The sequence below is a fragment of the Chelonia mydas genome, chromosome 1 (assembly GCF_015237465.2).
Source record: "Chelonia mydas isolate rCheMyd1 chromosome 1, rCheMyd1.pri.v2, whole genome shotgun sequence".
NCBI classification, from domain to species: domain Eukaryota; kingdom Metazoa; phylum Chordata; order Testudines; family Cheloniidae; genus Chelonia; species Chelonia mydas.
In genome coordinates this window covers 268490740-268502030 of record NC_057849.1, presented here as the reverse complement: position 1 = coordinate 268502030, position 11291 = coordinate 268490740, and the positions used below count along the sequence as shown (strand labels likewise).

Genomic DNA, 11291 nt, shown 5'->3' with positions numbered 1-11291 from the left:
TACTTGCTAAAATTCAGTCATTTTGTAAAGGCTGGATTCTACCCTTAATCTTTGTGCAATGCCCTCCCATTACATCTCTGGGTGCTCTAATGTAGTCTGTTGGGAGGGCGGGGGAGCCATGGAGTATTAAATGTATGTCTTGGCTCAGGGACCATAACTGTTGGATTGTTCCCCAAAATAATTAGTAGTGGAATTTGGCCCCCTCCACTGAATGGATTTGAGACCCTGGGATTTGAGGGTTGATCAGACTGTTAGGGTGGCCAGGTGAGTGAGAGAGAGAGAGAAAGAAAGAAAGAAAGAAAGAAAGAAAGAAAGAAAGAAAGAAAGAAAGAAAGAAAGAAAGAAAGAAAGTCAACCAACCTTCTGATAACCCATAAAATAAGGTTCAAGTGTGGTATAAATTGTGGTCGACAATTAGAGATGCTTCTCATTTTATCTTGCATCACTTCCTTCATTCCTAGTTTATATTCCACTATGCAGAGAGCAATGCTGCCAAGGGTAAATGCAAATAAATAAAAAGCCAACATATTTCTTTCCCTTTACTTTGTGTAAAATATATTTTAATTGTCTGCAAATGGAGGGTCCCATCCTATGAACTGCTGAGTGTCTTCAACTCGCACCAACTTCAGTTAGAGTTGTGGGTGCCCAGCACCTTGCAATGGCTAAGTTAATTGCTTTTCACTAAAACAGCTGAAGATAAACTAAGCAGCGACATATATCCTTTCCACTTCTGCCTGCTAGAGGCTACTGGCAAACTAGCTAGCTACAGAGTAATATATTCATAAACCAGCAGTGAGTTATTACAAAACCTAACAGTCAGTTAGTGCTTATAAATAGTTCAAAACAACATGAAACAATGGAGGCTCTTTGTATGTGGCAGAGCTCAAGGATTTATGGTGGGAATTTTTTCCAGGAAACAAAAAGAAAACCTGAGCCCACCTAGTTGTGTGGATCATTGCAATTATAATCTTGAAACAGTTTTATATACAAAAACCCATTCACAAACTTCAAAGATTAAAAATATGTATCTGGCAGGTGGTAAAACATGGCATATGGTCAATTTATAGCTGTAAAAAGCGTGAGGACACAGAATTATGAGCAGGGGAGAGATGTGGGGAAGGTTTTTTGTTTGTTTGTTTTTTGAATTTTGAACAAAGTTTGGTTTCAGGTGCAGAGGAATCTCTGCATGGAGGAGATTTTATCTGAACTGAATTACTGAGCACTCACCAAAGGAAAAAGGAAAGCTTTTAGAAATTCATAGTTCAGAGGCAATTTTGGAACCAAAGTTTTCCCCTTTATTTTATTTGCTCTCCTCTTGTCTTGCTCATTATTTTTCCCAGTTTTCTTTCTTTCTTTCTTTCTTTCAGTGATATACAGGAAGACAGCCAGGATAGCAACTGAGATTCAGCAAGCCTGAAAAAAAAAAAAAAGGAAGCATTTGTCTGGTATATAGCCATGTACACTTCTGGGGCTTTCTAAATAATAAAGAATAGAATCGAAGCAATTGTAGAGGGGTGACTGACAAGTACAATTAATTTCCATGTTCCATTTGATACACTCTCCATATTATATTAGCACAGTTATGCAAAATAAAGGAAAAATCCCAAATTCAAACTTTGACCTCTCCATCAAAGGTCATCAGTGTACCTTTCATATGAGAGTTCAACCATTCATGTGCTTTAACTTTATGGCGGTCAGTTTGTAGTAGACTCTATACAGTCGGTTTCAGATATAGTCTTAAAATTTAGTACAGTCATTCATTGTAGCTCTGATTTCCAGGGGAAAAAATGAAATTTGAAATTACTCTCATAGGTTACACAAAGGCCATCAGTCTAGCAGCTAACAAAAATTGTGTGTTATTTGCATGAGGCAGTTACACTGGGTGGTCTCCAATTTGGAGAATTTAAGGTCATCTGGTGTCACCGGTTCTATGTGTAGGGTTTTAGCTACAAACATTTTGAAGGTGAGTGGGTAACCACTGGAGGGTTGACTGTGATCAACTGGAAACCACATCTACCTGTGAGTTGTACGTTCCTTCACTGAAAGCCTGATCCTAACTGGGGTCTCTGGCTGCTATTGCGGTACAAATAGTGAGCCTAATTTTTCCATTTCACTGCACTAATTTTAAACCACAGTAACTTCACTAATGTCAATAGAGTTACCCTGATGCATAGTCAGTATAAAAGTAGAGAATCAGTCCCCACAGTGGTAAGAATGATAATATACAGGTGGGGTGGGCTTTTTAAATTTTATGCATCAGAACTATATGACTGTTCTGAATAAATATAGCTTGTGACTATATTTTACTATTCAAACCTGACTCTTTTATATTGACATATCTCTTATTTTAATAGTAGTCCTAGTCTGAAAAATATCATACTTTATCAGTTCCATTTTGTGTGTATGTGTGCTTGTAAGAGAACAGAGGAGAGTTTTGTTCTGAAGTGGACACATGGGGAATATCGGTTTTCTGCCATCTCACTGTGTCACTGCATCGAAGAATAGTGGAGCAAACAGTCTCTTCCTACTAGAAGTAAGTGAATATCACTTTAAATTTTCAGTAGGATTGCAGATGTGAATCATTAGGCCACACTGTGCTATTATGTTGCACCACTTTTTAGGGACGTGTTTAAATGAGGATATGCTAACTCCTAACTGGAAATGTATATGATGCTATTCAGGACAGTGAGTAACTCTTATGGGGCCTAATTCCACCAGATACTGAGCGCCTTCTAAGAGGTGCACCATGTGCTCCATTCCCATTATATTAAGAAGGCTTCTCAAGAAATGCTCAGCTCTGTAGTGTAATTCCAGCTAAAAGAAATATTTCAGGAAACAGGCATGCCATAAAGATTAGTGTCTATGAAATGTTTAGGCCTTCATCACTAAGTATATTACAACAAACCAAACGATCCATGTTTCACTCCCACAATAGATCCCACAATCACTGGTATCTCATTTACAACATGGAATCATATTATGCACTTGAAGGTGCCTCACAAGTACAGACAAAAGAACGCACTGCTAATTACCTTTTTGAGTTTTGTGGTTTTGGAATGGGGGTGGGAGGAAAACTTTATTCTGCATGTATGAAGAGGCTTGTGATTCATTTCCCAGTCCTCACAAATGAAAAGTATCCTTGGAGAATGACTTGCACTTTTGTTCTGTTTTTTAAATATCTCCTGTGAAAAAAATCTGTCACCAGAGGACATGGAACAGACAGTAAAATAAATACACATTGACCCGATTGTTATCAAAGATGACCAAGCTATCATGTAAAAGTGAAAACTATTATCAATAGATTCAGACTTGGGTTTTTTACCTGCCTTTCAAAGATTAGGGGCATGATTCTGTGTTCCTCAGTAACACAAAACTCCTTTGAAATGAATGAGCACTTTGCATCAGTCAGAAGCTCAGGATCAGGCCCAAAGAAAGCAAACTGATTGATCTTTAAAATAACTAATGAATCCTGCAAAGGAGATAGAAGAGATTCAGGGTCCCTAGTGAATCCAGTGCCTTTCAAAAATGGTACATACTGTTTCAGTGATAAACTGCACTCTGGTGCATTTGTTTCTGAAATCTTGTTCTAGCTCTGAAGGCGGGTAAGAGGTAAAGCAACTGGACCCTTCCTGAAAGCCAGTGTGTGGCAACCTATTGTTGAGGTGATCAAGGAAAGCATGAATATTTCTCTGTCATGAGGAGTCACTGCTGACTTATTTCTCTCTAGGTTGTTAGACATCAATCCAACTGTGCAGGGACAGGGTCTGAGGGGGGGAGAGAGAACATTCCTGCTGAACGACTTACAGAACAGTGTAATACTATCCAGCCCTCCTACAGGAAAGAAAAAGGGCCTTGGAAGCTGTTACAATGAGGGGAGAGGTCGCGAGGTTAGAGGCGCAGCATGTGGAAACTAGCAGTAACTCGTACTCAAAAGCATGACAGTCACACTGTAGTTGGCAGGAGCGAGGGTAAGAAAATAGCCTCTCCCCAGCAATATGTTCTGATGTACTGGATGCAGTTTGGTAGTGTTGTTACTTATGGTTTGTGCTATCCCAGACATGGATCAGGGTCCCATTGTGCTAAGCACCATACAAACACATCACAAAAAGAGTCCCTGCCCTCAGAGTTCACGATCCCAGTTCAGTAGATGGTTGCGACAAACAGATATGGGGAGCACAAGTGAGATGATGCTGGTTAGATTAATAGGCAGTGGTCTCAGAGCACCAGCTGACTGTCCATTTTTGAGTATTTTATAGGGATGGATGAAAAGAGAGGGGTGACATGGTTGGAGCGATGAGCCAGGGAGATAATCTTCGCAGCAGTATTTTGAATAGATATAATGGATACAATGTTTTACCCAAGCTATGTTTATGAGACCAGGAACCCTGAAATAATGAAATGTCCACGGAGAGTAGTTTTTGTTTGTCCAGTGCAAGAGCCCTTTTGCTCCTCAGTTCCTCCTCTAACCCATTGGCTACGGAGCTACATCATTCTCTTGTGCACATTTCATCTCATATATACTTCTGAAGTTCAGAAATAGATCATGATAACTCAATTTTACTAGCTATATTGAACGCAGCTCTTTAAAGAGTTAACATTAGAGAACACATTTCACTGTGCACCCCCCATGTCTGGAGGTACTGTGGGCCATTGGCAGCTACACATTAGAGGTGTGGCTATGCATGCCTGGGTTGATTTACTACGTTGTCCAATGTCATAAATTGTATTTGATCCTCCTTTTGACGCTAGCCCAGCCTTCTTGGGTTGGATGAAAACAATTTTGGTAAATCAACTGAATGAAGTTTTCAGTGTACCAAAGAGATCCCACCTTCTCCTACCGCCGCTGGGACTAGTACCTAGCTTATTTTCCTCCATGGTTATTTCTGTGACCATTCTTTTAAAATATGAAGTGCACACTTTGCAAGTGACTAGTTACTCAAAGGGTACAGTGTACCTGGAGCTTCCTGATGGCCAGGGAACTCCTGAGCATTTTTCTTTGCAGATCCTTCCCTGGTCATTATTGTTTCTACCTTTGTCAGCTTGTAGTGAGAGCAGGGGATTTATTTCATATATAGCAACTCTTTGTCTCCAGACCCATCCCAGCACAACCCATTAACAGACTACACAGTCTGATAACTATAATATATGTTTCTATGTCCTCTGGATGAGGATCAGTGTCCAGATGTGATGTTGGCAAATGATTTTCTGCATTTCTTCTCTTGAGCCCTGGGTGTGGGAGAGGAAAGCAAGGTAGGGCACATCTGACCTTTGTCATCAAGTGGCGTCTCTGGATATCATACTTTGCGATGAGAGGTGCCGTCTCAAAATCCTAAAGGCTGAGTACTTAGGTGGAGACACTGCACTAAGGGACCGATCCAAAACCCATTGAGGTCAGTGGGTGGCTCTCCACTGATTTTAATGGGCTTTGGATAGGGCCCCAATACAGCCTGAGCACCTAGAGAGTCAGAACTCTGTCCCTACCTATTCTGATCTTTGATAATTCCAAACAAACATCTGAAAGCTGGCCAATAAAAAGCCCTCATCTTCCCTATTACATGCTCAGCATACCCCTTTTTGAAAGTCTTGCTGCTCAGCAGTCACCAGTCTGGTCCTTTTTGTCTATGAGATCCTGTTCTCTGTAACTTCCCAGACGCCCTCATGTTTAATTGTGCAGCGTTCCATGAAATTTGCTACCATCGTAACCACTCGTTCACATGCAAAACTCCCCAAACTGGATATTCTTTTTAAAACATGCATCCAAATCTTCTGAGTTGTGACAAAAGTCAATCTTAAGGTGAAACACAACTGCCCCTTGGCTCCCAGCTACAGCTGGTAAAAATACAACATAATTCCCTTGGCAGGCTAAGTGATTGATCCTATATTTCCACTCCTCTCCCGGGGGAAAGAAACCAGTGGTGGATGTTAAGTGGTGGATATGCCAAAATGACCCTTTTCTACACTGCCATCTTTGTATTTCATTTCAGCCACAGTAATGAAAAAGCAGTAGGTTATAAAACTCAAAAACTAAATGCACAGTGCATTTCAAAATTACTGTATATAGAAAAGCATAATGTATATATCACAAAGTTAGAGGGCAGGCAATGGTTATCAAAAACCTTTCCCTATCATTTCATATGGAATCATTTAAGACTTTTCTATGTGATATTGCAGGGGTTCTCAAACTTCACTGCACCACGACCCCCTTCTGACAACAAAAATTACTACAGGACACCAGGAGCCGGAACCAAAGCCTGAGCCTGCCCGAACCCTGCTGCCTCGGGTGTGGGGGCCGAAGCCTGAGCTCCACCGCTCTGGGACGAAGGGCCAAAGCCAAAGTCCCTGTGAGCTGATCCCCGCCACTAAGGGATGAAGTTCTCAGGCTTCAGCCCCATATGGTGGGGCTCAGGCTTCAGCCCCGGGCCCCAGCAAGTCCAACGCCAGCCCTGGCGACCCCATTGAAACAGGATTGCGACACACTTTGGGGTCCTGACCCACGGTTTGAGAACCGTTGTGGTATAGTAACACTTCTTCTAGATCCAGACTGGCTATGTAAAGACTTGTTACAAGACACATTGCACATTCATAGACCTATGTGAATAACCTGTCACAGGGTTTCTTCTTTATGACCTCCCAGATTCAGCTGATGACTACATCCCTGAGGCTCTATTTATATATACTATAAATAGTAATTAATGATTCTGTACCATGACAGTTAAAATGCTAGAAAATGGATTTTTTCTAAATGGTGAATTTAGTGCTGGTAAAGACCTTTGTGTAACCATAGAAAAGAAAGGATATATGACAAGTAGCAGCAGTGTATGCTTTCCTCCGTTATCCTAGTGGAGCCACCTCTAGGAGTAAGAGAGTAGTTCAGTTTCTGTATCACTTTGCTGAGACCGCCAACATGGGTACCAAGGAGTTTCAGAGGATTTTAAGATGTTGGACACATATCTAGTTGGAAACTATTTAGGAAGCCACAACTCATTTCATAGACCACTGGATAGTCATTGTATGGTTACTGCTTTCAGATGCTAGTGGGATAGTTGAACCATTGACCTAGACACTCTATATCCCATTACCACTCCCTTGGACTATCTTGGCTCCTTCCCATTTATCATCTGATCCAGACAGATGTTGCAATTAGTTGCAAAATGTGTGCGTTCTAAAGCACAGCTGTAAGGAACTGAGCAGTTTTGTCCCATTTGGTTTTATACCCCAACTTTGTCTTTGGTTTTTGATCTGTGCAGGTTTTATCCCTTCCTGCTCCAAGTTTCACTTTGGGATCTGGCTTTGTTCAAACCTGAAATTCAAAGTGAGAGCAGCCAAGGTGAAAGAATTTCATCCACTTTCACAACAGCAAATTTGTGCATGGTTTTTATTAAAAAAAATACGCTGACCCTGGTTTGCTCAAAACTGGGTCCAAGCTCATTTAAAAGATGTGTAAAACCTGTCAGTGAAGCTGAGGGGTGTGTCTACATTCCACAAAAAAGTATAGTACATTCATTGCAGGAATATATGTGTGGAGTGAGGGGCAAAGGCTGGGGGTGGGACAAAAGTGGCTTCAAAAGTCCACCTTTGCACTTCCTTGTATCCTTGAACCAGACTTGCTATATATTAGAGCAGCTTCAGAGTTCTAATCTGTGTTGCAGCAGCCAAGAATAACTTAGAAAGCAGCACTCCCCAGCCATGCCCTTCCCACCCTGACCATGCAGCCGACCCATTCCTACACCAGAGGCTGCTAGTGGGTGTGGCATAGAGCATTGTGACCCACTCAGTGCTGCCTAGAGAACTCCCTTACACCAGGTAGGACTCCCCAGAGGCGGGTTCTACTAACTATACAGTCCTTTTACACCATCAGAGGGGCATAAGAATTCAGGCTTTTGGTCTGAAATTCAAGGGTATAATGAAATGTGAAACAGTTTGGCAGAAGCCACATAACCAGATGTGGGCTGAATTCTAAAATCCTTATATATTCAAAACTCCCTTTGACTGCAGTAAGAGTTGCATGAGTAACCTCTGAGCAAGGGCATCAGGATTTGGGCCCGTGTATCTAGGCAAGAACTTTCCTTACCCCCTTGTTCAGACGTGCATAAAATATTGTGATTATATTTGATGACATTTCTGCTTGCTGTAATAGGCCTTCCACTGTCATATTTTATTATTTCATAAGTGTTCTGCCTTTTCCTGCTGAATTCTGATGAGAAAAAGATGATGGTTTCTTAACCCTAGCAAGTCAGCAAAGATCGCTTGCTGACACAAAACAGACATGCCCTGCATCCTCTGAAGACTGGGACGAAAGATGGAAGCAAAAGATTGCAGTGAAACACAGCTGGCTGATAAGCATGTTTAATTTTTGCAGTGATTAGCTGTGTGAGAGGGAAGAAGCTTTTTTAATTTTCATGATGAAAAACACGTCCATTCAGATGTATCAAGCAAATTAAAACAAAACAAGGCATGTCAAGTACACAGAGAGAATTTTGCCTTATTAAAACATGAAAGCTCATTTACAGGCAAGAAGTAAACAGTGCTTTCCATTTTCCAGAGCCATGTACAGTCATACAGGGTTTGACAATGACTAGCTGTCCCAGCTGATATTTGCTGCTGAACTCTGGGCTGTGTAAATCTACGTAGTCTGACTATGGGTCCGTCTGGCTCCCCTGGCTCTGAGACAGAGCGAGATAGACACAGACTACACAAGCGCCACCTCACTTACAAATGAGTAACAGCAGCATATAAGAGATTTTCATTTCTATCATGAGTTGGATCACTATTATTATTTATTAGTAACATTACAATATATCGTTTAAATGCAAATCACTAGGGACCCAATCCCCCTCTGACTGAAATCAATGAGCATTTGCTACTGATTTCTTTAGAAGTAGGACCGGACCCTGGAAGAGCAAAGTATTATTAAAAGGAAAACAAAAAATCTCCCAAAGGTACCTTACAGTTTAGGGGACTGTTCCTGCTCCCACAGAAGTGAATGGGAATTTTCCCACTGCAATTCATTGAGATGAGAATTAGGCCTCAGGTAGGATCTAAATTATATTTCATAACAAAAATGGTGAGTTATATTGTTCTTCTTCATTGGGTTATGGCAGCCTAAAGACATGTCTTTAAACCTGAAGCTATCCTTTAGTCTGTTAAGAGTGCACAGAAGGCCTAATATGCAACTTCTTGAGAGCAAACTGCTATGTTTGAGTGGATCCCCACTGATGTGAAAGAAGTTGCTGGATCAGGGCTACAATGTTTCATTTTTTCTCTCTGTTTTGACCTACAACACAGGTGGGATAGCTTGTTTTGTTGTGGATTGTGAAATTCATTCAAAATCCTTTAAGGAGAAACCCCTCCTTAGCTCTCTCTTTCCCTTCCAGCCCTGACTTCCATAAGAATAGTGATAATGAAGAGACTAGGGGCAGAGTCACAAGCATGCATAAGAACGGCCATTCTGGGTCAGCCCAAAGGTCCATTTAGCCTAGTATCCTATCTTTCGACAGTGGCCAATGCCAGGTACCTCAGAGGGAATGAACAGAACAGGTAATCATCAAGTGACCCATCCCCTGTTTTCCATTCCCAGCTTCTGGCAAACAGAGGCTAGGGACACCATCCATGCACTGACTGCTTTGCACTACTCTGGCATTACAAAGTAGCCATAAACTCATTAAGCTGGGTTTACATTGGCTTTGCATTACTGGAGCAGTGCAAAGCAACCAGAGCAAATGTGGCCCTTCATTTTCAACAACAGTTCAGGCATTCAGAGCATTTTTATTAGAAGTCCCTGGGTCAGGTCTTTTGGACTTGGATCATCATATGTCAGTCAGGGCTGAAGGCTAGTATACAAAGCCAAAAGAGAATTTCTTTATATCAAACATGAAAAAAAAAATCCTTTCCCTTTATTGAGTGCTACCAGTTTAACATCAAACCAAAATGGAGTTATTGAATTCAAATGTGCCCTTGCACAGCTGCTACTCAGAAAAGACTATTTAAACTGACATTTAAGAGGCACTTAGTCTAATATGTAGGCAAAGAGAATCTAACAAATATAAACAGTGGGATTATTGTGTTTTTTAAACAGTGCAGATTGCTCACAAGCACTCTTTTTCTCTTAGATTACTTCATAAAACTTGTTTGCACAAGGTCTCAGTGCAAGTGTACAGCAGCCAGCTGTTAACGTTTCTAAGTATTCCTTTGCAAGAGAGGCTACAGTGAGTTCTGCATGGTCATTACCACAGTTCCCATCTTTCTGCCTGCTCTGCACTGGCAGACCCTTGGGCCCATGCAGAGCCACAGTGAGTCTGACAGGACTGTGCGCTATCTTAGGAGTCCATATATGGGGGATCTGACTGCAGGATCAGGGCTTGTACTATTATTGTTCATTTGTATTGGTGTAGCACCTCAAGGCATCAATCAGGACTGCGGCCCCATTCTACTAGGCACTTTACAAATCCATGGTAGAATATAGTTCCTGCCCTTAAATGCTTACAGCTAATTATACAAATTAGGTCAGAATTCAGCTTCTTAAAAAGTTTTTCAATGCAGACGGGAATCTACACTGAAGACAATTATGTCAATGAAATATATTTTAATAAGTATTTTAAATATGTTTTTGGAATTCAAAATGCCTTGTGTATATGTGTGTGTCCTCAGTCAGGCAAGGCAAGACGTGTATGTGTGTGTCTTCAGTCAGATCATGCTCAGATAAGCTTTGGAAGTGCAAATAAATAGACAGTATAAATATTGTTGGAAGTCTTGCTTATTCCTTAGATATTTTTCCTGTTTGGATTTGTAAACAAAAAATATTCGAAGGCTACATGAACTTTACAGGGGGGAAAAGTGTTAAAATGACGACGAGACTCTCAGACCAGCCAATAAGCCATTCAGAAGCAAGGCGGTAACTCCATTCTTACCTCACCGCATTTTGTAAACTGCACAGCTGTTTTGATCCTCTTCCAGGGTGCCTTAGGCTAGAGATTGATGGAGTATCTCATTCACAGGGACCGACATATCTAGGCAAAAGAGGGTGAATTAATGAGAGGTACCCTCCTAAAGTGAAAATAGCTCCATGGGGCTCTGATTCTGCCCCCTCTTATGCAGGTTGATCCGAGTAGGACATTTGTGGAATGAACTACTACTAAACTCAAGTAAGGGTTGCAGAATCAGGCCCTAAAGTATTATCTGCATGCATATATATATATATATATATATATATATATATATATAACACTAATTTGTGTGACATGATCTATTTTTCTTAGTGCAGTGTGAAAATAAAAAAATTTGTGATCCACATT

At 41.0% G+C, this 11291-nt stretch overlaps 1 long non-coding RNA gene across 1 annotated transcript; it reads right to left on the bottom strand.

Annotated features, from left to right (window-relative positions):
- Window positions 1–1341: 1341 nt before the first annotated feature.
- LOC122465754 lies at window positions 1342–11008 on the bottom strand. The gene is made up of 2 exons (XR_006290789.1): window positions 10908–11008; window positions 1342–1413 (listed from the first exon to the last, which is right to left on the bottom strand). It is a non-coding gene; the product is annotated as an uncharacterized LOC122465754 (long non-coding RNA).
- Window positions 11009–11291: the final 283 nt, after the last annotated feature.